Below are 27,180 nucleotides of genomic sequence, written 5' to 3'. Positions count from 1 at the left end.
CTCCCTCATTTATTTATCCATGCAATTATTTACTTATGTAAATATGAATTCAGGGGTATTTATTTTATACGGTAGGTTACAGTCCAATAGTACTTTATATTATCTCTGAAACTGTCCCAGCTTGGCCATTGGGAGCATATACAGCCAGCTCCCATGTTCATATGACATAGCTACAGCAAGGTGAGTCTTTTGGTTTTGCTTTTTGAGCACTTCCTTACTTCTGTCACTACAGGATACTTCAGGTGCATCTTGTATTTTTAGTGCTGCAGTCCTAGAATCTCTTATTTCTCAATTCTTTTAATTAAGAGTGGTATTAGAAATGAAGATCTAGGTGCTAGATGTGCTCATTGATACAATGATGCCATCGATTCTAGATCCTCTCAGATGATAGAGCAAGGAAATATACATGTGTATACTCGACCTATATACAAACACATATCTAATGTATTTATCTACCCATATGTATCTACATCATCTAAATGTGATTTCATAGTAATATTTCCATCCCTCTGCTTCTATTTTCTGGAAGGGAACATTGTTGAAAATTGGTATAATTGCCTCCTTAAATGTATGTTACACAATAATTCACCAATGAAACCAAATGGGCATGGTACTTTGGGGGAGGGTATTAATTATTGATTTAAATGGAAAAGACAGGGCTATTTAGGCTACTTCTTTTTGGTAGTTTGTATCTTTCAGGGATTAGTCTTTTTCAAGTTAGTTATCACATTTGTGGGTATAGAATTGTCTACAGTATTCTGCTATTGTCCTTTTAATGTTCTTAGGATCAGTAATGATGATCTCTCTTTTATTTCTGATACACTGGTAATTTGTGTCTTCTTTTTGTTCTTGTTTACTTGGGCTAAAATCTTATTGATTTTATTGATCTTTCCAAAACCCCATCTTTGGGATTTTAATTTTTTTCTAATTTCTGTTTTCAATTTCAATGATTTCTGCTATAATTTTAATTATTTAATTTCTTCTTGTTGCTTTAGGTTCAATTTGGTTTTTTTCTGTAGTTGTCTAAGGTGGAAACACAGGTTATTGATTTTATAATTTTCTTTCATGTAATATATGTGCTTAATGCTGTAAGTTTCCTTCTAAGCACTGTTTTTGCTGTATCCCACACATTTTGATAAGCTACATTTTCATTTATATTCAGTTCAAAATATTTTAAAATTTCTCCTCAGACTTCTTCTTTGTTCCACAGGGATTATATTATAATTTGAAACTGTTTAATTTCCAAATGTTTGGGAAATTTACAGATATCTTTCTGTTATTTATTTCTAGTTTAATTACATGTGTTATGAGAACATAATTTGGGTGACTTTTTGTTCATTTGTGTTTATTTTTTTAATATATTTATTGATTATGCTATTACAGTTGTCCCATTTCCCCCTCTTCACTCCACTCCATCCTGCACAACCCCTCCCTCCCATATTCCCCCCTCTACAGTTCATGTCCATGGGTCATACTTATAAGTTCTTTGGCTTCTACATTTCCTATACTATTCTTACCCTCCCCCTGTCTATTTTCTACCTACCATTTATGCTACTTATTCTCTGTACATTTCCCCCCCTCTCCCCCTCCCACTCCCCTGTTGATAACCCTCCATGTGATCTCCATTTCTGTGGTTCTGTTCCTGTTCTAGTTGTTTGCTTAGTTTGCTTTTGTTTTTGTTTTAAGTGTGGTTGTTAATAACTGTGAGTTTGCAGTCATTTTTACTGTTCATATTTTTTATCTTCTTTTTCTTAGATAAATCCCTTTAACATTTCATATAACAAGGGCTTGGTGATGATGAACTCCTTTAACTTGACCTTATCTGAGAAGCACTTTATCTGCCCTTCCATTCTAAATGATAGCTTTGCTGGATACAGTAATCTTGGATGTAGGCCCTTGCCTTTCATGTCTTTGAATACTTCTTTCCAGCCCTTTCTTGCCTGCAAGGTCTCTTTTGAGAAATCATCTGACAGTCTTATGGGGGTTCCTTTGTAGGTAACTGTGTCCTTTTCTCTTGCTGCTGCTAAGATTCTCCTTCTCTTGAATCTTGGGTAATGTAATGATGGTGTGCCTTGGTGTGTTCCTCCTTGGGTCCAGCTTCTTTGGGACTCTCTGAGCTTCCTGGACTTCCTGGAAGTCTATTTCCTTTGCCAGATGAGGGAAGTTCTCCTTCATTATTTGTTCAAATAAGTTTTCAATTTTTTGCTCTTCCTCTTCTCCTTCTGGCACCCCTATAATTCGGATGTTGGAACGTTTCAAGATGTCCTGGAGGTTCCTAAGCCTCTCCTCATTTTTCCGAATTCTTGTTTCTTCATTCTCTTCTGGTTGGATGTTTCTTTCTTCCTTCTGGTTCACACCGTTGATTTGAGTTCCAGTTTCCTTTGCATCACTATTGGTTCCCTGTACATTTTCCTTTGTTTCTCTTAGCATAGCCTTCATTTTTTCATCTAATGTGTGACCAAATTCAACCAATTCTGTGAGCTTCCTAATTACCAGTGTTTTCAACTGTGCATCTGATAGGTTGGCTATCTGTTCGCTGCTTAGTTGTATTTTTTCTGGAGCTTTGATCTGTTCTTTCATTTGGGCCATTTTTTTTTTGTCTTGGTGCGCCTGTTATGTGAAGGGGTGGGGCAGAGCCTTAGGTGTTTGCTGGGGTGGGGTGAGCTGGTAGCTGGGCTGTGATGCTGTATGTGGGGGAGGGGCCGAGAGAGAGCAATGGTGCTTGCTCCACTGTCTGCAGATTTTCAGTTACTCTCTCCACTACCCACAATCAAATTGGGACCCTCTAGTGCTGATTCCCAAGTGGGTGGATGGGCCTGTGCATGCTCTAGGCCCCTGTGGGTCTCCCCAATGACCTCTCCTGTGAGCCTGGGAGTTACTCCTGCTGCCACCTCAAACCCCACGGGTGTTTTCAGTCAGAGGTTTGAGGCTTTATTTCCCTGAGTTGGAGCCCTGGGTTGCGAGGTCTGTTTCCCTTCCCTGCCGTTCCTCGAAGTTTATCTATGTGGGAATGTGGGGCCACGGGTCTGCTAGCTGTTGCACTGCCTGCCCGGTTAGTTCCACAATCCGCCACCTCTCTGGGTCCCGCCACTTTGCCGAGAGTCCTCTCCGCCCCGGCTGCCTGTCTCTGCCTCATTTATGTTTATTTATGCATGTTTTCCAAGAATGTGGTCCATCTCAGTGAGTGTTCCATGTGAGCTGGAGAAGAACGTGTACTTTCTCACTGTTGGGTTGAATACTGTCAAAGTGTCAAGTGGTCACTGGTGCTGCTCAGGTCACCTCTACCCTTCTGATTTTCCACCTACTGTAACTATCAGTTCCCACCAGAGGGTGATGAAGATCTCCAATTATAATAGTGCATTTGTCTGTTCTCCTATTGGTCTGTCAGTGTTTCCCTGGTGTATTTTTGTACTCTTTTGTTATGTGCATACACATTTAAGATTATTATATCTCCCTGGATAATTGATCCCTTCATAGTTATGCAACACCTGTCTTCATCCCTGATAATCTTCCACTTTCTGAAGTCTGCTTTGTGTAAAATTAATATAGCTACTCCATCTTCCTACTAATTAGTGTCGTGGAATATCTTACTTTTAATATAGATTAACATTTACATTTAAAGTGGATTTCTTGTAGACAATATATAGTTGGGTTTTTTAAATTCACTTTGACAAACACTGTGTTTTAATTAGTGTACTTAGACTATTTACATTTAAAGTGATTATTGATTTAGTTAGATTAATATCTACCATGTTTGTAACTGTTTTTGTTCATTGCATTTGTTCTTTGTTCCTTTTTCTCCTTTTTTTCCCTTCTTTCTCTGGTTTTAATCAAGCATTTCATATGATTCCATTTTATATATTCCCAGCATATCTTTTTAAAATATGTAATGGCTGCCCTGGAGTTTACAATATATATTTTAAAATCTAAATTCCATTTTCAAATAATACTCTACTGCTTTACATGTAGAGCAGGTACCTCATAAAAGAGCATTTCCAATTTCTCCCTTCCACCCCTTATGGTAATGCTGCCATTCATTTCACATATTGATATCATAAAATCACCCAATACACTGTTGCTTTAAACAAATAGTTATCTTTTAAGATCAATTAAAATAAAATAATATTTTAATATTTTAAATATTAATAATTTTTGTAGGGCTAGTCAGCTAGTGATAACTTTTCTGTGTTTATCTAAGAAAGTCTTACTTTTTCCTCATTTTTGAAGGAAAATTTAGCTGGATGTAAGATTCTAAGTTGGTGCTTATTTTTCCTTTCTCGACATTTTAAATCTTTCACTACTCAGTTCAGGTTTGCATTGTTTGTGATGAGAAGTCTGCTGTAATTCTTATCCTTGTTTTTCTGTATGTAAAGGTCATTTGGTTAGAGGATTATAACAGATGTTCTATAAGCATTTGTCAGGTGAAAGAATGAATAGACAATCCAGATGTGATTATTCCATAAAAGATGGTGCCTAATCATGTCAGATGTATGAATGAATTAATTAATGATTGCTTCATATGGGATTATCTGGTCCACAAACATTTGTCAAATGAATAACAAATGAATGAGTCAGTGACTGAAATACGATTGCAGTCTTCTCCAGACAGGAGCCCCACTTGTTCATCTCAAATCTAAGGCAGCCACAGGTATCTGGGTCCAGTCCACCCTGTTTCGCTTCAAGACACAAGAGAGCCCCACTTCCCCCAAGGCCCTGGAGCTCATTCTCTGACATGCAGCACATACCCTTTCTGTATATATTTTTCATACTCCCCCATTCCCCAAGGCAATACAGTTTGCAAACCTTGACATGTCCTATTTAGATACAATCTAGTGTTATTTTCTAGTAGGCTCATTAATAAAGCATAATCCTATCTCAAATTTTGAAGAGACTATGGGTCTTACTATCTTCTTTCCCTATGCACAGCCTTTAACAAAATTTGAGGTCTAAACCTAGAAAGTTACAATGACTCTACAAAATTCCGGGCCTGGTGCTCCGAAGGCAATTGTTCACTTTTCTCTTCATCTCAAGGGGAAGGCACATTTCCCATGCCTCATTTTAGGCAGAACCTCCTTGAAGAGTCACAGAAAGCTGTGTGTGTGAAGTCTGAGAGGTGGTCTGTGCTATGGTCATGTCACAGCTCAAGACAGACTCCCTTGGTACAAACACAGATTCTTCTGCCCCTAGCCATATAGCTGGACCTCAGTTTCTTCATCTGCAAAATGAAGGTTACGATAAAGCCCACCTCACACAGTGGTGTGGTATTCCCTGACCAAGCCTCCTGAAGTGCTCACAGTGAACGGCCTTGCACCTGGTTAATGCCCTGGGTTGGCAATGACAGGCATGGTGATGACTCAGTGCATACCCTCACTCTTCGGCTGAGACACTCCTCACATAGATTTTCTCACCAGCTCACCATGGGAAGGCAGGTCCACACACTCACCAGCCTCTTTGATTCGGCTGCTGCAAGCAGGCTCAGAGGGTGGCCCATACTTAAAAGTCTCTTGATGAGAATTCTGTCAGGTGGGAAAACTGTATTCTTATAATGTCTTTTTAAAAGAGAAGAATATTGAAGTGTTTAAGGGGTGAAATTTTATGATATCTGATTCACTTAAAAACCATCTAAGTCATCACTATATGCTTGGTCATTATACAATTCTATCTGCTTGAATATTAGAAAATATTCACTATAAGAAATGTAAGTTCTTTTCATGTAAAAGTATAAAAACAAAGCATAAAACTCACCCTACATAATATGAACTTTAAAGGTCCCCACCGGTCACCGCTCTGATTGCATGAGGGCCCCGAGGAAGTTCACAGGCACATCAACTGTGGGCAGCAGGGCCCAATGAGCAACTAAGACACTGTGCTTTATGGACCTTATTGAAGAAGTGGGGGTGAACACCAACCATAGCCCCAAGCCCCCCGAGCACAATGAGTGACAGAGACGATCAAAGAATAGTGTGTAAGAAACTTTGAAAACACAGAGCCTTAGGGAAAACATTCTCTGTTGTCAATGCCATTACCTAAAGTATTATGTTCACTAAAACCTCCAACTGCTAAAATGACTAGTATTTTACCTTGCAAGGGACACCCATGCCTCTTCACAAGCATGGCTTGGGTTCTACATTTCCAGGAAGGAGCAGGCGCTGGCCCCACCAGAGGATGCCCTGCCCTTCATCCTAGCTGTGTGCCATTGCTTTCTGTCAGGCAGCGTTGGTTATGAAAGAAATAGCCCCTGATTTACAAATTGCATCTGGACTGAAGGAACCATAAATATCTGATAAAAATCAAGGCTTTGGGCCTATTTCTGGTGAGACATGGAAGCCCTGCCTCAATTGTGTTAAAAAACTGGCAACCTGGGAGCACTCCCAGTGCGCACTTGTCCCTTTGTACCTGTGCTATCTCATGCAGTAAAGACCCACTGAAGGAAACACCTGCTGTTGCCCTGCTGTACAGAAGGGGTTCCTGCCTGACAGCCTTCTGAGTAAGTCTGGGCCAAATATGAGCTGCGATGACCTGGAGGTCCGAACACTGTGAGCTCTGGGGACGTCCTGGCAGGGGCGCATTATATTACATCATCAGTCTCCACTTGTGAAGTTGGAAGTATACCTGCCATCAACTCACTCTCTGTTTAGGAGAACAATATTTATTTAGAAATATGGGCTATTAAAAATTATTCTTTCATAAGAAAAACACTTGGGTGAGAATTAGAAGATTCTTATAGAACTCAGGGGCTTGGTACCACAATTAAATAGAAATATCAAGTGAGGACACTGCCCTTAATCTGATGCCTGTGATCTGACCTCTGCACCTGTTCACTGACGTCCTCCTGGTACCAGACAGTGTCAGACACAAATTAAAAACTCAAGAAAAATCTGTCAATTTAATTAACTAATGTGAAATGCAAGGCTAAGAGATTTGTACTGTGTTATAAAATAGTTAATTTGTTTCAAGGCCATGTCTCCAAAAAAATAGTCAAATTTAACTTTGTTTTAAAATTACTTTCTTACTTTGTACAAGTAGTAAAAAAATACAGTCAATTCTCATTATTTGTGATAATTAGGTTCTATAATACCATCCTGAACACTGTATTAGTAAATATTGAAACATTGCTTCTTATGAAAATAAAGGGTTAGGTTCCTGATAGCCTCTGGTTATAACATTTTCATCAACCAATCAATTCATAACATCTTTTTATGTGTGCTTATGTTTAAAGACACTTTACTTAATATGTATTGTTCTTTAATTAACATTGAATTAATGACTAATAGCACTGTAACTCGTGGATGAATGAAGCTTATCTAATATGCAGTTTCTCCATAAGGCACATTACAACCTTCTTCACTTAAGAACTCTGAGCAGCACTTTGTACAAACCTATGCCTTTGGGCAATTTTAAACAGCAAAATCACCAAGGAAAAGCACACAACTCTGACAAATGTGGCACTCAGTTGACAGGAAAAGGACACTGGGCAGAGCGTCCCAGTGTCCCCCTCAGCTGGGCATGTGCACACCTGGTGACTCCGGCATTTTGCTGCTCTGTGCACATCCACTGAGGCCCAGCTGAGGACTATGAGGAATGATGCAGTCTCACACCAACTTCAGTGAGTAAGCAAATTCACAATACAGATGCGCAATGGTAAGGGCGGACTGGACATTATCTTACATGAGAGTGCTAAATACAGATTTTAGATTCATAATTTATCCATTTTGAGTGACCTCAAGAATATTCACATGGGGCCTTGTTGGTCTCAAATAAACATGATGGGAAAGTACAGGTTATTATAAAAATCAATACAATGGTGAATAGGTACTAATGTTGGAAAATTCAAATCTCAGTTGACCTTGGCTGTTAATAACCATGTCTCATCATGCTTGCTTGGCCTCTAACAAAATGCTTCTTGGTACTCTGAGAAACACAGGTTTTATTTACAAAATAAGAGAATACATAACCTTTACACCCAAAGGGGCCTAAGCATGAAGCTCAGACCTGCTCTTACCAGGTCTCTGGCCTTGACAAGTTACTCTTCATAAAAAGGGTACAGCTTCTACTTTATTTGGATTGTTCTTCTTTTAGAAGAAATAAGGGCAAATATGGCAAAATGCAATATTATCTGCTAATTATGTGTGGTACTTCTCTTTTCTGCACTTGAAAAATTTTGTTTCAAAAAAGTTGTCTGCGAAGGATAAATGAAGTTACATTTGAGCAAGATGTGGTGCTGGGCTTCTACTCTTTCTTTCAACCAGACCGTGAACAACTCGAGTGCAGGGAAGGGTGTTGACTACTGGTATGACCCCAGCACTCAGCCCTGTCCTGGCTGGCAGGAGGTGATGATAAATCAATGAGCTGAACAGATTGGAGAACCAGCTAACAACATGGTCCAGCTTGGCCATGGTGACCAAAGAGACTAAGAGCTGCATCAAAGAAGCTGAGAGCTATATGAACTTTTTTTTGCCTATTTTGACGTCTTGTCTTTGTTTGTTCTTAATTGTTCATGTAGACACTTAGTTGTTCAGGAAAAATACCAAAGACTCTAAGTTACTCTGTAAAATAAATATCAATATGTCAGATACCTTGGGTGTTGACAGAGTAAAGTTTTCACAATTCCATTTTTCTCTGAAATCACCAACTGCGAGAATAAGAAAGAGAATTGTCATGGGACTAGTAGACACCTCTAACCCCAAACCTACAGTAAACAGAGCCAAATGCAGCAAAGGCTGGACCTGGGAGTGTGAAGATCCTTAGAGAAGATGGTCAAGGAGGGGAGCAGCTGCAGACCTCTAAGTCTGCAGAGCTGAGGGCTCCACACAGCATTGGGGAAGCCAACATTTTCTTGAAGGTGGAGAGGAGATTTTAAATGGCTAGCAGCCTCCTTGGGAAGAAATAAATATCCATCCAATTCTCTCTCTGCACACACACCGACACACACACAGCATTAGTAAGAAGGAGGAAAATACTCTGTTAGGCTAGAATATTTTGGGCTGCTCCCTAACATGAGTCATTTCCAATATGAGGAACCTCCCGCAAGTCTATACAATTACACTAGATAAAAGGAGAAAAGCAATAGGAGAAACATACAGCACATAAAACACATTCTCCAGAAAACCATTTCAAGGGGCAGATGAAATCAATACCACCCACAGAGCATGAAATCAAGAACTTTTAAGACAGCAGTAGCTTTGTTAAAACAATAGCTCCAACCACAAACACAGAAGTTAGGGGACTACATGGAGAGACAAGGAAAGTCATCAGAAATAAGCGGGCAGAGATCAGGAAACAAAATAGGAAAGAAATGACAGTGTTATTTCAACAGCAAAAGAGCACAGACATTAGACTGTAAAGAACCTGGTGGCCAAGATGGAGTAGCTTGAGAAAATGAAATGCAAGAAAATGAAATATGCAAGATGGATATCCATGAAGTAGGGAATTTAAGTAAAGGGGTGAAACATATATTCAGAGTTACAATTAAATGTCCAGAAATAAAAGAGGAATTTTCTCCTAGATTCTCTTCTCCAGGAGCCAAGCCAGGAGACAGAGTGACATCCCCACAGGGGCAAGTGTGTGCTGAGAGCTGGTGGGCACGTAATTCAGCATGCTGACCAAAACAACTGTGGCCAGTAGTTTTGATCCATAGAGAATCAGGCCAAAGCGGGGTTTTGTCACACCTGGATACCTGCTTCAAAATCACTCCAGATGCTTCTGAAACATTAGACACCAGGCCTGGCCTGCTCCCAAGTGTTTCCTCTACACATAAAATTGTTAAGAGTGGCTGCTTTCATCATTAACTCAATTCATAGCAACAAAAAAGGAAAACTCTAGGCCAGAACAGTGATTCTCCACCCTTGCTACAGGTTAGAATCATGTGGGTGCTTTGTTTTTTTTAAAGTACTGGTGACAGGGTCCTGTGCCAAACTTACTCAAAACCTACAGGGCTAGGCCCAGACCTCAGTATTTTTATTTTTTTCATTTTTTATTTTTCACATTTTTTTATTGTTATTCAAGTACAGTTGTCTCCATTCTCCCCCCACCATTCTTCCCCCCTACCCCCCGCCTGCCCCTGCCACCTTGATCCTACCTTTAAAAATACTGAGGTAGGATCAGACCTCGGTATTTTTAAAGCTTTCCATTGATGCCTGCCTGCAGCCTGGATGCAGAAAAACTGCTCTCGCACAGCTGCCTCTGCAGTGAAGGTCCAGGGCCTCAAATGCATCCAACAGAGCTGACCACTGAAGTGGGCAGCAACATAGGCAGTAGTGACTGAGAGGAATGAGAGAGTGAAGAGTTTGAAATTTCACACAGAAATTGAAGGAAGTAATATTAAAGCCATAATTCAAGAAAACACTTGTAGTTAAATACCACCACCCCCAACACACTAATTTTTAGCCATTCTGATTTTTCTAACACAGTAATTCAGGTGGAGGGCCCTGCCTGTGTCCTTGGACCAACAGCGTATGCCTGAGGCCTCCTGGAGGAAGAACACAAGTATTCCTCCACTTCCTGATGTCGGAATGAGTCATGAAAGGAAGTTCTATAACTCGCAAACCTTCTAGCTGCTCTCTGTGGTATTTTATCTTTCCTCAAATTTAGCGGTGCCAGAATTCCAGAGACGGCAAACTGCATTTCTCACCCACTGCCCAGAATGAGAAGCAATGGTTCCAGCCAAGGGGACAGGACCACTGTGTCACATCTTCTAGCCACCGGCTCCTCAGGTGCTGCTGCCTCCCACAGGTGCACCTGCCTCTCATCCCCTCTTGTTCTGTTGCTCCCAGGGTTCTCTAATGAGCACATGGTACACATTCCCAGAAATGAAAGTCTTGTTCTCTTGTATTTGAAATAATAGATGTGGTCAAGCAATAAGCATTACATCTTCTTCATTTTACCTTAACAAGGGACATGTTCCCTCTTCAGATCTTTCTTTTAAATGGACAGAATCTCAGATCGCAAATATTTGGCAAAAATTACACTGGACTTGTTTTTACTGAAGAGAAATGAGTAAGTACTAATGTTTTTCTGTTACCTCTAAATCCTCTTGATCAAAAACTAATTTATTCTTTCTGAAGCCATACTAAACCAAGTGTGCTTAACCCGGGGACACATAAACTAGTGACGTCCAAGCCTGGGCTCCCATTAGACGGCTCCAGGGTGAAAATCTGAACCCATTTCAGTTCCTGTCACTGAGCCAGACTATACCAGTGTGTGTGTGTGCATGTGTGATGTGTGCATGTGTGTGTGGCACTGTCATGCTGAGTAGGAGACTGGCACTATGGTGAGGGTGAAAGGGCCAGGCCAGATCCCGTAGATGAGACTCAGAGTACTGCTGTCACTTCCCATGGTCAGATACCCTTAAGGAAATGGAAGCACTTAGGGTCCACATGTAGACAAGTGGCAAGTGTTATGATGCAATCACAGTGGCATTAAGTTAGGACAGGGTGAAGGGGTAGAAGCTGGCTTCCCTCCCTGACTCCCCAAGACGAACCAAGTGTGGCTCAGGTACACCATGGCATCTAGGTCTGTCCCACACACTGTGCCGCAATGGCTGAAATGCTTGTTCTTCTCTGCTGCCCTCAAAATGTGGCTAGTGTGATTGAGAACTGAATTTTAAATTTTATTTCATTTTAAGCACTTGAATGTAAATGGCCACATGTGGCTGGTGGCAATATACCACAGTACTAGATTCTTGGCAGGGAATCTGGGAAAAGGTCGCTGGCTTCACCTGGGCCAGGTGTCATCAGGACCAATGTGATGGGGCTACAGGTGGACAAAGTCACCCAAAGAACAGGCTGTGTGGTCCAGACACCTCTCCTTTCTGGACATGTCTCCTATTTGGGCCAAATGTGGAGGTCTTAGGTTTTCTTTTTATTGAGGAGAGACACATTCTACTGCAATGACCCCGTTTATTGTATCCAAATCACATTTGAACTATTGAAATACAAGGAAGGAACTTTAAGAATCCCAACATGAATGAAGGAGGCACCACAATGGAGGCAGGGAGCATACAATTTCTACACCATAGTCTCCATCTGCAAGTTTAAAAGTGCATGACCAGGACCAAAATAATGTCACAAATTGTTTCAGTGCTTCAGGGTAAGAGTGATGCCATGACCCCTGGGGCGGGGGTCCACGTCCAAAAACAGAGAGGAGACAGCTGAGGAAAGCACTCCCTAGATGTTGCTTGTTATAACTCAGCAGAGTTCCCAAATGAATCATTAGGGAATAGATTTGCTTCAGAGTCAAGTGACACTGTTGGGTAAGCACCACTGCTCTGTGACCCTCCCACTAAGTCTTCTAAAATCATCTTGTCCCTAAATCACTTGTTTTTTCAATCCCCAGGTAAGCAGAGGTTCTTTTGTTCTTTGACCTCCTGCAGCTAACCATGGCCATCTTGCAGGGGCCTGTTATTTGCCTGGCAGTCAGCTCAGTGCTTTGCTCAGCATGTCTCTGAGCTCCATAATCCCCCAGAGGCAGGTATTTGCAGATTCTCTGTGCTGGTGAGACTGCCAGAGCCTACTAGCCCTTTCAACAAATGATGGAATCCAGAGCCATGTGCCAGGTTTGCTCCTGCCACCCATGCCACCCCCAAAGAGAGGCTTTAGAGGCACTTTTGGAACTAGACATTTATAAGTCAAGGCCCTGCTCCTAAAAGTTTCTATTACAAAGGATAAGTGCAGCTGCACGGGTGAGCTCTGGGGCACCTCATGCGAGGGCTACATGGTGCTTGTCTGTGTGTATGTGTGTGTGTGTGTGTGTAGACAGAGTCAGAACCAGGGAGGACACAGCTACAGAGCATCCCAAAATGGCCCTCAGGTCACCATTTGCTGCAGTCTCTAAAGGCCAAAAGCCAAGCCACACACACTAAGAAACCATTGTCCTGCTCTCAGCCTGAAGCTAGACTGTGTCCTTATGGAAAAGAGCCCACATGAAACAGACCACAAACTGTCTGGCAGAAAATATGTACAGTGGAAAAATGCTAAACACTATTCTTAAAGATGGAAACCATTCAAATGACCTTGTGTAGAAAATGTTACAGGTGGGTTTCTCTATCAGACCAGTGCACATGTTCTTTTCCTGGGATCATTTTTTACGTTCATTCATCTCCTATTGGTCTCGCAGCATGTAGGAGAACCCGTGGTCATTCTCACTCAGCAGTCTTCCTCGGAAACTTCCACGACTGCTGACCTCATGAATACAAGTGCCCAAGGGACAGAGAGTCCACAACATAAAAACATCTGAGATCTTTCTTTCCGTTTCTCAATCTCTGTCTCCTCTCTCTCCCTCTCTCTCTCTCACACACACCCCACTTTAATGTTTACCACACCCAGAGTCTTTGCAGTCAAGGGATACACTGCCATTAAAACCAACATACCAATAAATTCAAATTTGGTGGAAATTCTGTTAGGTTTTAAAGATAAGCTTTTGTGCCATAAAACTCTACTAAATAGTTCTAAACCAGTGGTTCTTAACATTGGTGGCTCCACTTAGTGGGGGAAGTGATGAGGAGCCTTAATAATTAAAGTCCAAAGGCAGACTACAGGCCAGACCACATCAGAATATGGGGAGACGGCCTGTGCACCAGTGGGTGAGACCAGCGTGGGGGATGGCCATGTACAGTCAAGCTGGAGAACCGGGCTGTGCAACTCTGGACAAATCACCCACCTTCTCTAAGCTGAAGTCCTTGCTTGGAGGCAAAATGGTCTCAACAGTCATAATGGATGTCTTGTTCTAAGTTAGTTCTCTTCCTGGTCTCATCCAATGTACTCTCTCCACCCCAAGCAAAGATTCTTATTTTATTACGATCACTACAAACTTCTATGTGCCGAGTAAGAATGTATATTTCACCTTTTTCTCCAAACCAACTCCACTGTTCTCTCAACTGCTGTTCAGTTTTGTGCCTTTGCTTCCAGATCTCTCTGCATATTTACACACACAGCTGTATAGGCAGAGTTGCATCTGTATGTAGTACATAACATTCACTGTAGCCTACATCATTAAGAGCATGTATGTGTTTTTTAAAAATATACTACATCTTGCTTTTTAACTGACTATAACTTGGATATCTTTATATTTTGGCTCATAAAGACTGTATATTTTTATTTTTTTTAAGATTTTATTTATTTTTATTTTTAGACAGAGGAGGAGGGAGGGAGAAAGAGATGGTGAGAAACATCAACGGGTGGTTGCCTTTCATGTACCCCATACTGGGGACCTGGCCTACAACCCAGGTATGTGCCCTGACTGGGAATCAAACCGGCAACCCTTTGCATCACAGGCTGGCACTCAAACCACTGAGCCACACCAGCCAGGGGCAACACTGCACACTTTTAAAAAAGACCACATGGGATTTCAATGTATGGACATACCATAGTTTATTTCACAGTACCCCTACTGACATGCATTTCTTTTTCCTTTCTTCTTTTTATTGCTATTACAAAATAAAATGTTGCAATGATTACTGTGTGCATATATTTCTCCACTTTTGTCAATTTATATGTGTAATAAGTTCCTAAAAGACAAATTGTTGAGTCAAAGCACTGGGAGCATTTTAAATTTCTGGCTGGGCCGGTCTCTGTCCACAGGTCCAAGTGTGCCTTTCCCCACACCATGTCACACAGCAAACTTCCACCTGCAGGGAAGTAGGGCATGTCCATGCAACCTGAGGTTCACCTGCCATTTTTAACTGCTTGTCAGTGTCCTTGATTGATTTTTCTATTGCACTGTGTTTATTTTTCTCTCTGATTTGAAAGAACTCACTGCATATTAAGTTACTGATACTTTACAACAGACATTAAAACTAAATATATCTTATAGTTTTTTCCCACTTATTTATATATATTTTTCATTTGTATGGGTATTTGCTTAAAATTTTAAGAAGTCATGCTCATGAATTTTTTTCTATTAGGGTTTCATATTTTCTATCATATTCAGAAAGCCCTTCCTCATTCCACAAGTATTAAAAACTCATCAATGTTTTCTTTTAAAACTTTTATGATTTCAGTTTTATTTTTCTTCTTTGTTCAACTTGGAATTTATTTTGGTATAAAGAGCAAAGTCTTATTTTTCTCAAATTATTAGCCAGTTTTCCCAAGACCATTAATTAACAATAACACATTCTCTCTTTCCTGACTGCTGGGAAATGGCATCCTTGCCTTGAAATATTTTCCAGGTATATACATACATTGTTGCTTTGCCATAACATCTTGTAGAATTTGTCTCTCCTTGTCACTCCTATTTCCAATTTCTTCTCTGAGTCTTCTCATAAGTTCCTTAAAAATTTTTTTCAATCTAAAGTGGAAAAAATTGTATCTTAGGCATTTTAACTTGCTTAGTTTTGTTTGTTGTTTACAAACACTGTTCAACCACCATCCGACACTCACTTCAGCTGGCCCACACAGCTATCCGTTGTGCACAGTGAGGCCACTGCAGGGAGAGGCCAGACTTCATGTAACCACCTGTGGTGGTCTGTGTCATCATGTTCCCCAAGTCTGTATGTTTGAGCCTTAACCCCCATACCTCAGAATGGGACTCTATTTGGAAACAGGGCTTTTACAGAGGTGATTAAGTTAAAATGAGGTCATTAGGGTGGGCCCTAATTCATATGACTGCTATCCTTATAAAAAGGGGAAATTAGGATAAGACACACATACACAGAGGGATGACCATGTGAAGACACAGGAGAAGACACCATCCACAAGCCAAACAGAGGCCTCAGAAGAATTAACCCTGCTGACACCTTGCTCTCAGACTTCCAGCCTCCAGGGCTGTGAAACGATAAATGTCTGTTGAAATTCCACCTGCATCACAAATGTTTCCACAACAGAATGGAAATGAATTTGAAATTGTCCTTCCTCTGCCCTATTGCAACCCATAAGGACACATTGTACTTCCCCTCCCAACCACGGGGCAGTGGTGTATGCAGAGAGCAGTACTTCTCAATGTGAGGAAAGCACAGACATGAAGGTCTGCTGTGTGGAGGCCAGAGAACAGCCGTGCCGTCTGTGGGTGGCTCAGTGCGTACTTTGCACTAGCTTCCCACAGTACTCTGTGCACTCTGGAAGTCAGCTCAATTTGTGTTGAAGTGATGTTGTCATAGTAACCTCTTATGCATTTGGAAATTTTTTGTCCAATTCATATTGAATTGGCTTAATTTTTCAACACAAAGCTATAAAGATACATTATGTTTTCTAGGACTACTGGTTGAAGAGTGAGACTGACATGACCCACTGTGCTCGTGGCCTCGTGCTGCCCTCGGCTTCCCCATGTCCACTCATACGACTTTATATCTCCTCAGCACTAATCACGGCAGGAGACCTGTTTTCACTCTTTATTAGAGTAGTAGATATGCATTCTGGTTCTGAATTAGAAACACCTCAGTGTGAGGCCTCAACTAACAGCAGTATTCAGGTTGGATGAAATGGTTCCTAGATCCCTTCCACCTCTAACATTCCATGCATCCTTAAACATGCTGCTATGAAATGAATGATTTTGCACTGGTGATTTCCTAAAAATCTGAATGGACTTGACAATGCTGCCCTCTCCTTAGACACACTTTCTGCCCAGCTCCCAGGGCAACAGAGAAGACCAGAGAAGCCCCAATCCCGGGATCCACCCTTGCTCTAGAAAGCTCTTCTCCCTCCTCATTGTCACTTCCTTCACACAGCTAAAACCATCAGCTGATTGGTGTTGCTAAAAAAACAAAAAAGGAAGTGGTGGACTTCCGCTTTAAGCATATGCAGCAGCTATAAATGCAGAGAATGAAAAGAAACAGCAATAAAAACAACAGCACAGAATATAAATCCATACCACTCAGGGGAGCAAAGGAAGCACATCACTAGTACATTGGAAACTATCACAGTCCTTGAAAGACACAAAGCAAGATGGTCTCAAACTGAAAAGGGAAAGCTCAGACCACATACAGGCAGGGGGACAGCTGTGAGGCTGGAGAAACCTTGGAGAGGACAGAGCCCTGGGCTGCGGTGGGCAGAGTGAGGGAGGAATAGCCAAGCTCTCTCCAAACCCTTAGCTGTGGGCACCACTAAGAGCAAACAGAAGTCCCTCTTCAGGAAGACCTTCCTGTGCAGAGGCAGGGGATGGCCAGTTCTGCAAAGAACAGAAAGCAGACACCCAGTTCCCACATACTGGTTACTGGCTCATGCTGCCCTGTGCACATCCCACCTGCCTCCTCTCTCATGGGCCACACAACAGATGCAGCCTTAGAAGACCAACTCCAACAACCCCCTCCCCCCCCCAAAAAAAAAGAGCAGCCCTGGCCTGGAAGTGAAATCCCAAGCAGCCCGGGAAAGCTAAACCCATGAAGGAACAATACCGAACAAGCCAATGAGGAGTCAAAGGGACAGAGGTCAGGGAGCAGCAGGATAATGTCTGCACTGGAGACAGCAACAAAAACCAGGAGTCTAATGCATCATTAAAATTAAGAATGAACACATTCCTTGGAAATTAACCACCTGCTTGCCACAATGTAAAAGAACAGATGCACTGAATAAGAAGACAGACAGGGCTGAAGATCTTTCTTGAAAGAAAGATTAACCTGATGGTTTCATGAAACCCAATGTGAAGGGTAGAAGAGAGGGAAAGAATGAAAGAAGTACATTCACTAAAGTTCTGCTTATAATATCAAAGTTAGGGAAAAAACCCTAAATGTCTATTAGTAAATGACAGTTTCTATTCTATGAAATAAAACACAATGATCACTGATAAGAAGGGCTCCCCCAACGTTGGCATGTTTTGTCGATTAACAAAAGAAAGTTGTTTCCTGGCCCATGTAGCTCAGTTGGTTGGGCATCATTCTGAAAATTGAAAGGTTGAGGGTTAGATTCCAGGTCAGGACACAAGCCTGGATTGTGGGTTTGGTCCCCAGTCAGGGCACATGCAAGAGGCAACCAATTGATATTTCTCTCCCTCTTTTTCTCCTTCCCTTCCCCTCTCTAGAATCAATAAAAGAAAAATAAATTTAATAAAATAAAATAAAGTTGCAGAATGACATTTGTATTAAGAAGACATATACACACACTTGGAAGACTGCACCTTCTGAAGATACACACGTATATACATAGGATGAACAAGTGCCCCCTATGGTGGGGGTGGGCTGGGGCTAAGGGCGATGGTCCAGGAGGCTGTTACTGATGCCTGTCATATCTGAAGTCTTCACCAGTGGACCCATACTCATGCATCAGTTATGCAGTTTAACATTTTTCAAAAAGAAAATGATGGAAAGTTCTCTCACCTTGGAGGTCAGAGAAACTAACTTTAGAAATGGTGCATACTCGTCTATGATCTGCTTGGGAGTTCTTCTATTAGCCTCCATCCAAGACTGAAGGGGCAGATTCCCAGAGCCACCCACCTGAAAGAGGCTGTGGCAGTTGCGTCAGTTCTAACCACAGGCCAGGTACGGGTGCTACACACGTGATCTCCACTGTGTATCACAGTGAAGCCTTCCGTGACCATCCCATCAATGGAGACTAAGAGTAGCTTTAAAACACAGAATGGGATTTGAACCCAGTGAGGACTCAGACCCCTCCTCTCAACCACTGTCAATGCAAATACATAGTAAATGTGACTTTGAGGTGTTAAGCAATCAAATGATTAAAATATTCTTAGCATTTAAGATAAAATTAACCACAGTATTCTGCCTCCACCCAAGCAAAGCCTGAGAATCTCTGTAAAAGGGCAGCAGAGAGTCACCTGGTATTTCTAAAAGTGGACTTTTGGACCTCTGGTCCCCAAGATGTTCCAAGAACCAATGCACCCCATGGTCATGAAGGTGTGCGAGAACACAGACACATGCCCCTTCATGCATATCACCTGCACGAGGGCTCTGAATAATCCCATTGCATTATCTGTGGTTACCCCTTTGAATGTATGCAACTTTATTCTGTACAGCATTTCACTTACTTGAGCTCCCTGAGAAACACCACTGAAAATGCATAGCACCTGTTCAGGAATCAAGGACATCTGGGCCAGCCATCTGATGAAAGCTCTGGACTCAACATTCCCAGGAGAGTACAATCAGATCATAAAACATGAGTGTCAGATCAAATACAGAGGTAACATTCAGAGTGGTTTTAAATGGAGATGCCATTTAAAATGTTCTGAGGGAATAAATTATAAAAATTCTCCACTACAAATAAATAAATAACCATGGAAATAAGTTTGGGGAAATGTTTTCAATAATATAGACAATGGATTTACAACAGGCACAATGTACATGAATGCTAGTAAGAGGTATGTTAAGACCCCAAAAGATAAAGCAAAGGGTCTGATAAGCAATGTGCAGGAAATGTATTTTCAACTCCCCAAGCCATGCTTCGTTATTAGTGTTTATGCAGTGAGGCTGAAGAGAAACTGTCCAACTGGAGCAAGAAGATGGAGGGTTCCAGAAAAAAAAAAAAAAAACAAACAAAGAAAAGTACAACTGATAGGTTGCTTGCTATATCTGACTCAGTGGGTTGAGTCAAGAGGAGTTTTAGCTTAGTCTCATACTCGGGAAGACAATTGTAATAGGCACAGGGCCCACTGAAAAAAACCCCCACAAACCAGAACAAGAGTTTACCCTGTGAAAAATAACAAGGGGGACAAAAAAACGAAGCTACATCATATACCTCACTTTAGCAGTAAACATCATCATAATAAAGTAAACACCAAGTAGACCCTAACCCCCATTCTAGAATGATTATGCTGGGTGGTGGGCGGTTTAGGAAAGCCAGGAGCTCATTTCTCAGAGTAGGAAGTCAGCAGACATGGTCTATAACAAGAGTCAAACAAAAGCAAATAAGCATATTATAAAAAATGAGGAGGAGAAATAGCAATAAAAATGAGAAAGACAGCTTTGGGTGAGCAGTACTACACGATGGAAAAGCATTATTATCAATGTAAATTAAATAAAAAGAAAAATTAACTCTGGTCATACCAAAGCATTTCCATGACAACTCAACAGAAATGGATGGACTTAATAAATTAAATCAATCAAACTGGCTAGAACAGAGTGAAAATTTATCAATGAAGACAAACAGATGGAGTGAGAAAGCTGAATGTTACGTGTTGGACATTCCAATGCTCTTTGTAGAATCTAACTAAACAAACCAAGGCTTCAGGCTTTTCCTGAACTGCTGCTGCCTTCAGGCTCTCTTCCATCCTCTACACTTCACCAGTAACTGCCTCCAGACCTGGTCCCAATGACCCTGACACCAGCCTGCGTTTCCCGCAGACCCTGCTGCCTGCTGCCTGCTCAGCCTCGGCTCAGACTAGGGCCTCTCCCACACAGCACACCAGTCTGAAACCCCAGCACCCTCTGGCATCCGTGCTCCCCTCCAGTGCTCCAGCACAGCAGTGAGGGCTACTGTTTCCAGCTTAAGGAGCAAGGACTCCAGTTTCAGAGCTAGGTACCCCTAAGACAGAGCTCACCAGACACTGCCTACCATAAAGCTTTCGGCGTACCCTCCTTGTCATCAAGGCGTCACCAATATTCTAGAACGTTCCTACCTTCCTCCTCCCATCACCAGCCTTTGGCAGTCTTCAAAAATAAATATATGGTTTCTCTGAGAAATAAAAGAGTCAAGAAAGAGTCACTTTTGATTTGTTAAGTCTGCTGCAACATAAACTAAATGTGCTTTCTACTGGTATCTATTACCTTGGCTAAATATGGTTATACTTAAGATTCCAATACAACCACCTTTCAAGATTCATAAGGAAAAACTTACATAATTAATCACTAAGGGCAAAAAAATTCAAATTGATACAAGATAATTTTGTCAGAAAAGTTATAAGCTAATAAAATATTTTTCTAATAATATAATATTAAAATGAATAAACTTTTTCTTTAAAATTTAATTAGCTAGTTTTATTTTTAAAATCTTCCTACAATTCCTCAGTTAAAAAATCTCTTTTCCAAGTGAAAAGAAACCAACCTGTTCAAATCAAAATAGAAAATAAGATGATAAGACATGTCAGGGAGTTTAATGTCAATCTCCTTTTAAAACTCTACCTTTTGATTTTAATTGCTCTTAAAAAAAATGAAGTATGTAGACATTTACAAAAAATTCTCCCCAAAGGCCTAAATTCCTAATTTTTTCCTCCACTCATTTACAGCTAAACCATTCCAAAAGTGGAAGAAAATGTTACAACTTGCAAACCAGGAGAGAAGAGGTAAATTAGGGTGTAGTTAGAAAAAAAAAAATCCATTACAGTTAAAGTTGAAAAAGCAAAAACTAGCTCAGACTTTAAAAAGTGCCCTGCCATTCTTTAGGCACAGATGACAGACAGAGTCAACTGCACAGTGAATAGGAGACAGTATTTCTTCCCAGGACATACTACAGCTGGAAATGGTGACAATACCCTTTCCCTGTGTAACTACTGTATTTTGCTCTACAGTCCTGGACTATCAGAAATTTTGCCGTTCGAAAGTTTATCAGTAAGGATAAAACATCCTATTTTCACTTGCAGGATTCATATTTTGATGGTTATCATAAAAATTCAGTGAAGTCCTTCTATTTCAGACTCTTTGAAAAGGGGAAACTGCCCATCTAATTACTGGAAAGTGAATTATTGGGCATTAGAAAAACAATTTGCTTTCAAAATCAAACAGTAGCTTGAGGGAGTCTAATACAGATTCAGTCCTTCAGCCCAACTCCAAAGAGCTCTGAAAAACAAGTTTTTCAGTAATTTTAGGAAACTTTGTTTAGTGACCACACCTGCCCTAAACTGACACATAGTTTTTATTATTCTGCCTAGCGAGGTTATTTGCAGTATAGGTGCAGAAACAATTGTGTGGGGTTACAGGAGGCTGGATTGCAGTGCTAGGTGTCAGTATGCACATGTACCTGTCTAAATTCTGAGAAATGTCTTTTTGAATGCTGAAATTCAGATTCTAACTTTAAATTTTAAAAAATATCTGTAAAGCCCTGAATTCTGAAACATATCTGAGCACAAAGGTCTTGAATAACGATCATGAACATGCAATGTGCTGCCTAAGTGATGTCCTACTAAGAAGTCTTTGGTTTAAAAACAGAGAAATCAGACCTGTACTTAGAATATTAAATATAAGCCTAGGGAAGGCTAAGGCATTATTTCTCAAATACAAACCTAGCAACAAAATGATCTCCCTGCCAATTTCATCCCTCAGAAAAGACAAAGATCTAAGGTACACACCTAATTTTTATCCTAGCTTAAAACATCAAAAAACATTCTAGTTAAGACTATTTATATAATCCTACATATCCGGGCACTACAAACTTAGAGAATACAAATCAATTTCTGGTTTACTGCAAAATTTTTCTAAGCACATCAAAAGAATGAACAAAATGATTTGATAAAATAATTTGAACAGATTCCTCACTTAAAATACCTAATACTTTACAAGTATTTAATTCTTTCAATTCAAATACAAACATATCCATGCACAAGGGGCAGGGAGTGAGCGGGGCATTAATGAATTTAATTGCATTTTATAGAAATGCTACCTGTGTAATACCATAAATATGTTCTCACCAAAACAAAGAAAGCAGACAGTACAGTTAATTCCATTTCTTCCAAAAAATTTCCGTCATCACATAATTTTTTTATTATGAAAATTCAAATGTTTGACATCTTCAACTCTTGACTACATGCCGAAATGCTCCAGCCAACAGTTTTACTGGGGTTCAGTGAAATCTTTGGTGAGTCAAGCCAACTCATTAAAATAATCTGCAAGGCTGTTTTCGACATACAAACATTTAAACTCTAAATCTCCAATAACTGTCTTTCTGTTCTTCAACACTGAAACACATCGGAAAAAAAAAAAAGAATCGCCTCTGAATAGTCACTTAGGTTGGTTTAAAGTTTTGGAGCCATATCACCAAAAAAAAAAAAAAATACTCAAACTTCCATTTTACTATATAAAACTTTACTGCTCTCCAAATCACTCACTGGCCAAGTAAGCTACCTTTTCATGAAAATATTCCGAAGGAGTAATCATTTTAAATGTGAGTGGTAGTTACGAAAGTTTCATGTGTTTCATGTATACAACTGCTGTCCCTTTCTGTCGTATATGAAATATAGTTTATATAAAACTTCTGCAGGTTCACTGAGTCACGATAACTAGTGTGGAATTTTCCAGACCATTCCTGTAACTGGCCAAACGAAAATGAGCTCTTCCGAAGCCCCAGTTTCTCCGTGCGGAGGGATTCCCGCTGGTGCTTCCCAGGCCCGGCGGCTCCCGCAGGTCAGCGCTGCGGCGGCACCTGCGGCCCGGCCCCGCGCGGTCCCCCGGCCCAGGCCCGGCTCCCAGTACGGCAGCGGGACCCGAGAGGCTCTAGGTTTGGAGAAAAGCGGGCGCCACTCCCCTACATCAATTTCCCCTCCTTTTTCAAAGGACTGGGGCTCCGAGTGTCCCGCCAATGCGCCTGGACACCCAGAAACCCGCCGAGTGGACACACGGCCGCATCCCACCCTCGCCGCCTTCCCAGCCCCGAGGAGCCCCGGGTTCCGCGTCCCGCAGCCGAGCGGTGAGAGCGCGCGCCACACCTACCGGCGCAGGTGAGCCGAGGGCGGGGCGGCGCGGGTCGAAGCTCGGGGAGCTGAGTCCAGGTAGCCGGGCCCGGGGCGGGCGCGTCGTCCGTGGGGCTCTCCGGGAGCTGCGCGAGGCCCGAGGCTCCTGCTCGCTTCTCCCGCCTCCTGAGTCTCCTCAGCCGCCGAGCGCACGGTGCTTCCTCATTTTGGGCAACTTCCTTAACGCGCCGGGACAGGCCCCGCACTTCCTCCCGGGCGCCGCCCCGCGCCCGGCCGCCCCCAGTGCAGAAGCCCGAAGCGGGGCGACGGCAGCGGCAGCTGGAGCGCTGGGTACCGACCGCAAGGTCGGCCTGGGAGGCGGGAGGCAGGAGGGGTGAAGGAGAGAAGCCAGTTGGGGGCTCTGCCCGCCTCCATGGCTCAGAAGGCCAGGGCCCTTCATCTACAAAGAGGGCCATTGCCAACAACCGAAACCTCTTCCCCTCGTCGCCCGCAGCCCATTCCTGCCCAGGACGGTAGGCCCTCCAGGCAGGCCAGTTCCCGACGCTGCTGCTCAGAAAGAGAATCTTGCTCCCCGTCCTGTCTCCCAGTCACCAAGCCAAGACACCCCTGCCAACTCGTAACCAGGAGGCCATGGAATCAGGCCAGGTGGCCTTAGGTGTCGCCAGACTTTCCACCAGGCCTTCGGGAGGTCCCAGCCTGTCCGACGCAGCCTGTTTTTGAGGGCTTTAATTATTACAAAGTTCTTGATAGTGCATTTAACTCGTTTCCTTTACCCACAGCGGCCTGCAGTTTGGAGCTAAATTACATTTAATCCTTTTCGGTAGTTCTTAAAATGATTTAAAAACACCTACCTGGTTTCCCCTCCCTATCCTCTTCCCCTTTTTCTCTGTTGGACAGCTCTTTAAAATCTTTCCATAAAAGTTTCCAGCCCCTCACATTCTCGGTAACACTGGATGGGAGTGCCTGTTTTTAAAACCTGTACCCTGAACCCAAATACAATAACCAAAATATATAGTGTGTTAGATTGTAATTGCCATGGAGAAAAATAGGTGATAGGGAACATTTACATTCCATTGTAGCCCCTCAGCCTTTTCACGTGGACATTCTCTTACATTCATTTTGCCATTAAATGTTGTTATCTATTGTATTTTTTCCATTACCATTTATCCCCCCCGATACCCTCTTCCACCTCTACCCCCTCCCTTCTGCAATCACCAGGTCCATGAGTTTTTGGGGTTTTTTTCTGTTTTTTGCTCGATCTCTTCTCCCCTACTCTACACCTCCCCAGAGCTATTAGCCTGCTCTCTATGTACGAGTCTGTCTCTATTTTGCTTGTTAGTTGTTGGTTCATTAGATTCCACACATGAACAAAATCATTCGGTACCTGTCTTTTTCTGACTGGCTTATCTCACTTAGCATAATGCTTTCCAGGTGCATCCATGCTGTCACAAAGGGTACAATTTACTTCTTTAAATGTTTAACTCAAGTGAATGATTTTTTTTGTGGTTATATATGTTAATCATTGGACTTAATTGCACTTCACCGAGCCAGGAAAATAAGTTTCGTTCTCTAAACAAAGGCTTAGAACATCCAGACAGGTTTTCAGAGTTAGTGAAATGGTTGGAAATGGACGCTAGAGGACCTGTCTTGAGTTTACTAAGATTACATATTTCTTTAGGGACTGCTAGTAGCAATGAGGTAATAATGTTCTAGGTGCATCTTCATGCCACCCTTTAGCACTGCTGTAGTCCTTTTTGAGTAAACTTTAAAAAGTTAATCATCATGCTTATAATGATTTTTTTAAAAAATATGTTAAAATCATCACAGAAATACCTAAAAAAAAACTTTCTAAAACTCAACACATTTCTCCCATGCTTCCTTTGCCCCATGTTTTAACTTTGTTTTTGATCTTTCACTGTAATAATGCTTAGCTGTGATGGTACGCTGACTCTTAGAAGCCCTCTTAGCAAAACTCAAAATAGGATGATCTCAGGGACACCCCACAAATCAGTTTTTAATGTGTCCTGTTTCCTGTGGATTCTTTGTTTATTTATATTTTATTTCTTTAAAAAAAGTCAATATATTTTTCTGGTTTTGCTGTGTGAATTTCACCACATGAAGTCTCACATGTCTGCTGCGTGGTCTGTTTCCATGGTTCTTGTTCAGAGTGCCTGGCTTTCTCGTGTACTTGGTCACATTCGATTGGGAGCCATTCATTGTCCCTGAAGCATTATTTGTGGAAGTTAGTTGAGGCCTGGGAAGAAGGTATTTTATTTCAGAGAGAATTTATCTTTGCTTCTTTGAGAAGCCTACGATCCAACTAGTGTTTGAACAATTTAAGAAAATTTCTCAGCTTATGTTTTTTGGGTCAGCTAAGTGATATGAATTTGGGCACAATTTTGGTCAACTTATGGTTACAGTTTCTCAAGGATGAACATCTTCTGTTTCTGTTCTGTGTGTCCTTTTGCTTTTATTTCAGAGTCCTTGTTTCTTGTATTCATGCCTTTCTCTTCTTTAGTTTACTCCATCATTTTGGTGGATCATAAGGCCCAGGAGTTTCCTGAGAAATGGAAGTAGATATTTTAAAGAACTTACATATCCAAAAAGTTCTACCCTCAAGTTTTATTGGTGGTTTGGATTTTATAGAATTCTAGCTCAGAAATTATTTTTCTTCACAATTTAAAGTCATTATTCTGTTTTTTCTTTTCTTTTTTTTTTTTGCTTCTAGTGTTGCTATTGAGAAATCAAAACCATCCTGAGTCTTTATCTTTGTGTTTTCATTATGATTCTTTGTCTTTTGAGCATCATTACTAGTTCATTGTTTTACCTTGTCTAAGCTTGCCAGCTTTCTCCGGACTTTCTATCTGCTTTTCTCCTCTCTGGTGACACCTCCTTGATCCTTATATCAGATGCTTTTACTTTCCCCTTTCTAGGTGACAGTGTGAAGGCTTATTAGTCCCTTTATGCCTGATTTTCCATAGCCTTTGAGCATGGAGGGATGGAGTTGTGTTGCAATGGCTGGGCTTCTCCCTCCTGCATGAGACTGGGTTGAATATTGTAGGGTTCACTACTCCTTGGGAGACAGACAAGGAACAGCTTTCCCCCTGTGTTGGAGGCAGCTGTAAGAATCAGCTCAGTCCCTCAATTGATGTGTAGAGGCTTCAGACTTCTGATAGTCATGCAGATGGCTAACATTTCTCTTTCTTTCTTTCAACTCCGCTGCAGCCATTTTCATTACTCCTTAGTCGAAAATGGGAAAAGCTAAGAATAAGTTATTGTTCCTTTTTCTTTTATCAGTATTTGAGTGAGAATTGTCAGGATTTTATATACTTACCAGATGTGGTCTCTGGGAGGTGGGAGCATGACCTCACGCTGATCCTCTCAAACTTCTGTTTTTTACATGAGCCAGCACTTCCCTGATTTCATCTCATTAAGCCCTTCTCCTTTTCTTGTTTGGTTACTGTTGGTAACTTGTACATTTTTGTTTTCTCCTCCTTTCCTTTTATCTTAGGTAGCATGGAGGGAGGAATCTTTTTTTTTTTTTTTCCCTAGATAGTGAGGCCTTGATACTCCCTGAATATTTCACCACTTTTATCCAAAATTTAATGTCACACATTTTTACCATAGAATACACATTGTAAGATTTAGAATGCTAGGTCCTCATTTTATTTCTTTCAAATT

The 27,180-nt window shown here is 41.4% G+C and overlaps 1 protein-coding gene across 3 annotated transcripts in view; it reads right to left on the bottom strand.

Annotated features, from left to right (window-relative positions):
* The window catches only part of SYK (spleen associated tyrosine kinase), an 86,959-nt gene extending 62,952 nt beyond the window's left edge, over positions 1 to 24,007 (bottom strand). Inside the window, exons 1-2 of one of the 3 annotated variants that reach the window (XM_053925582.2) lie at positions 23,519 to 24,007; positions 8,577 to 8,632 (exon numbers count right to left, since the gene is read on the bottom strand). The gene's annotated coding sequence lies outside the window, so the exon portion shown is untranslated. The remainder of the gene's footprint in view (positions 1 to 8,576; positions 8,633 to 23,518) is intronic. The other 2 variants (XM_053925583.2, XM_053925579.2) reach the window with 2 other exon arrangements.
* Between the last annotated feature and the right edge of the window lie 3,173 nt (positions 24,008 to 27,180).

This window comes from Desmodus rotundus, chromosome 1, assembly GCF_022682495.2.
Source record: "Desmodus rotundus isolate HL8 chromosome 1, HLdesRot8A.1, whole genome shotgun sequence".
Taxonomy (NCBI): domain Eukaryota; kingdom Metazoa; phylum Chordata; class Mammalia; order Chiroptera; family Phyllostomidae; genus Desmodus; species Desmodus rotundus.
The sequence above is the reverse complement of the archived record's forward strand: the minus strand, read 5'-3'. Positions and strand labels throughout refer to the sequence as shown.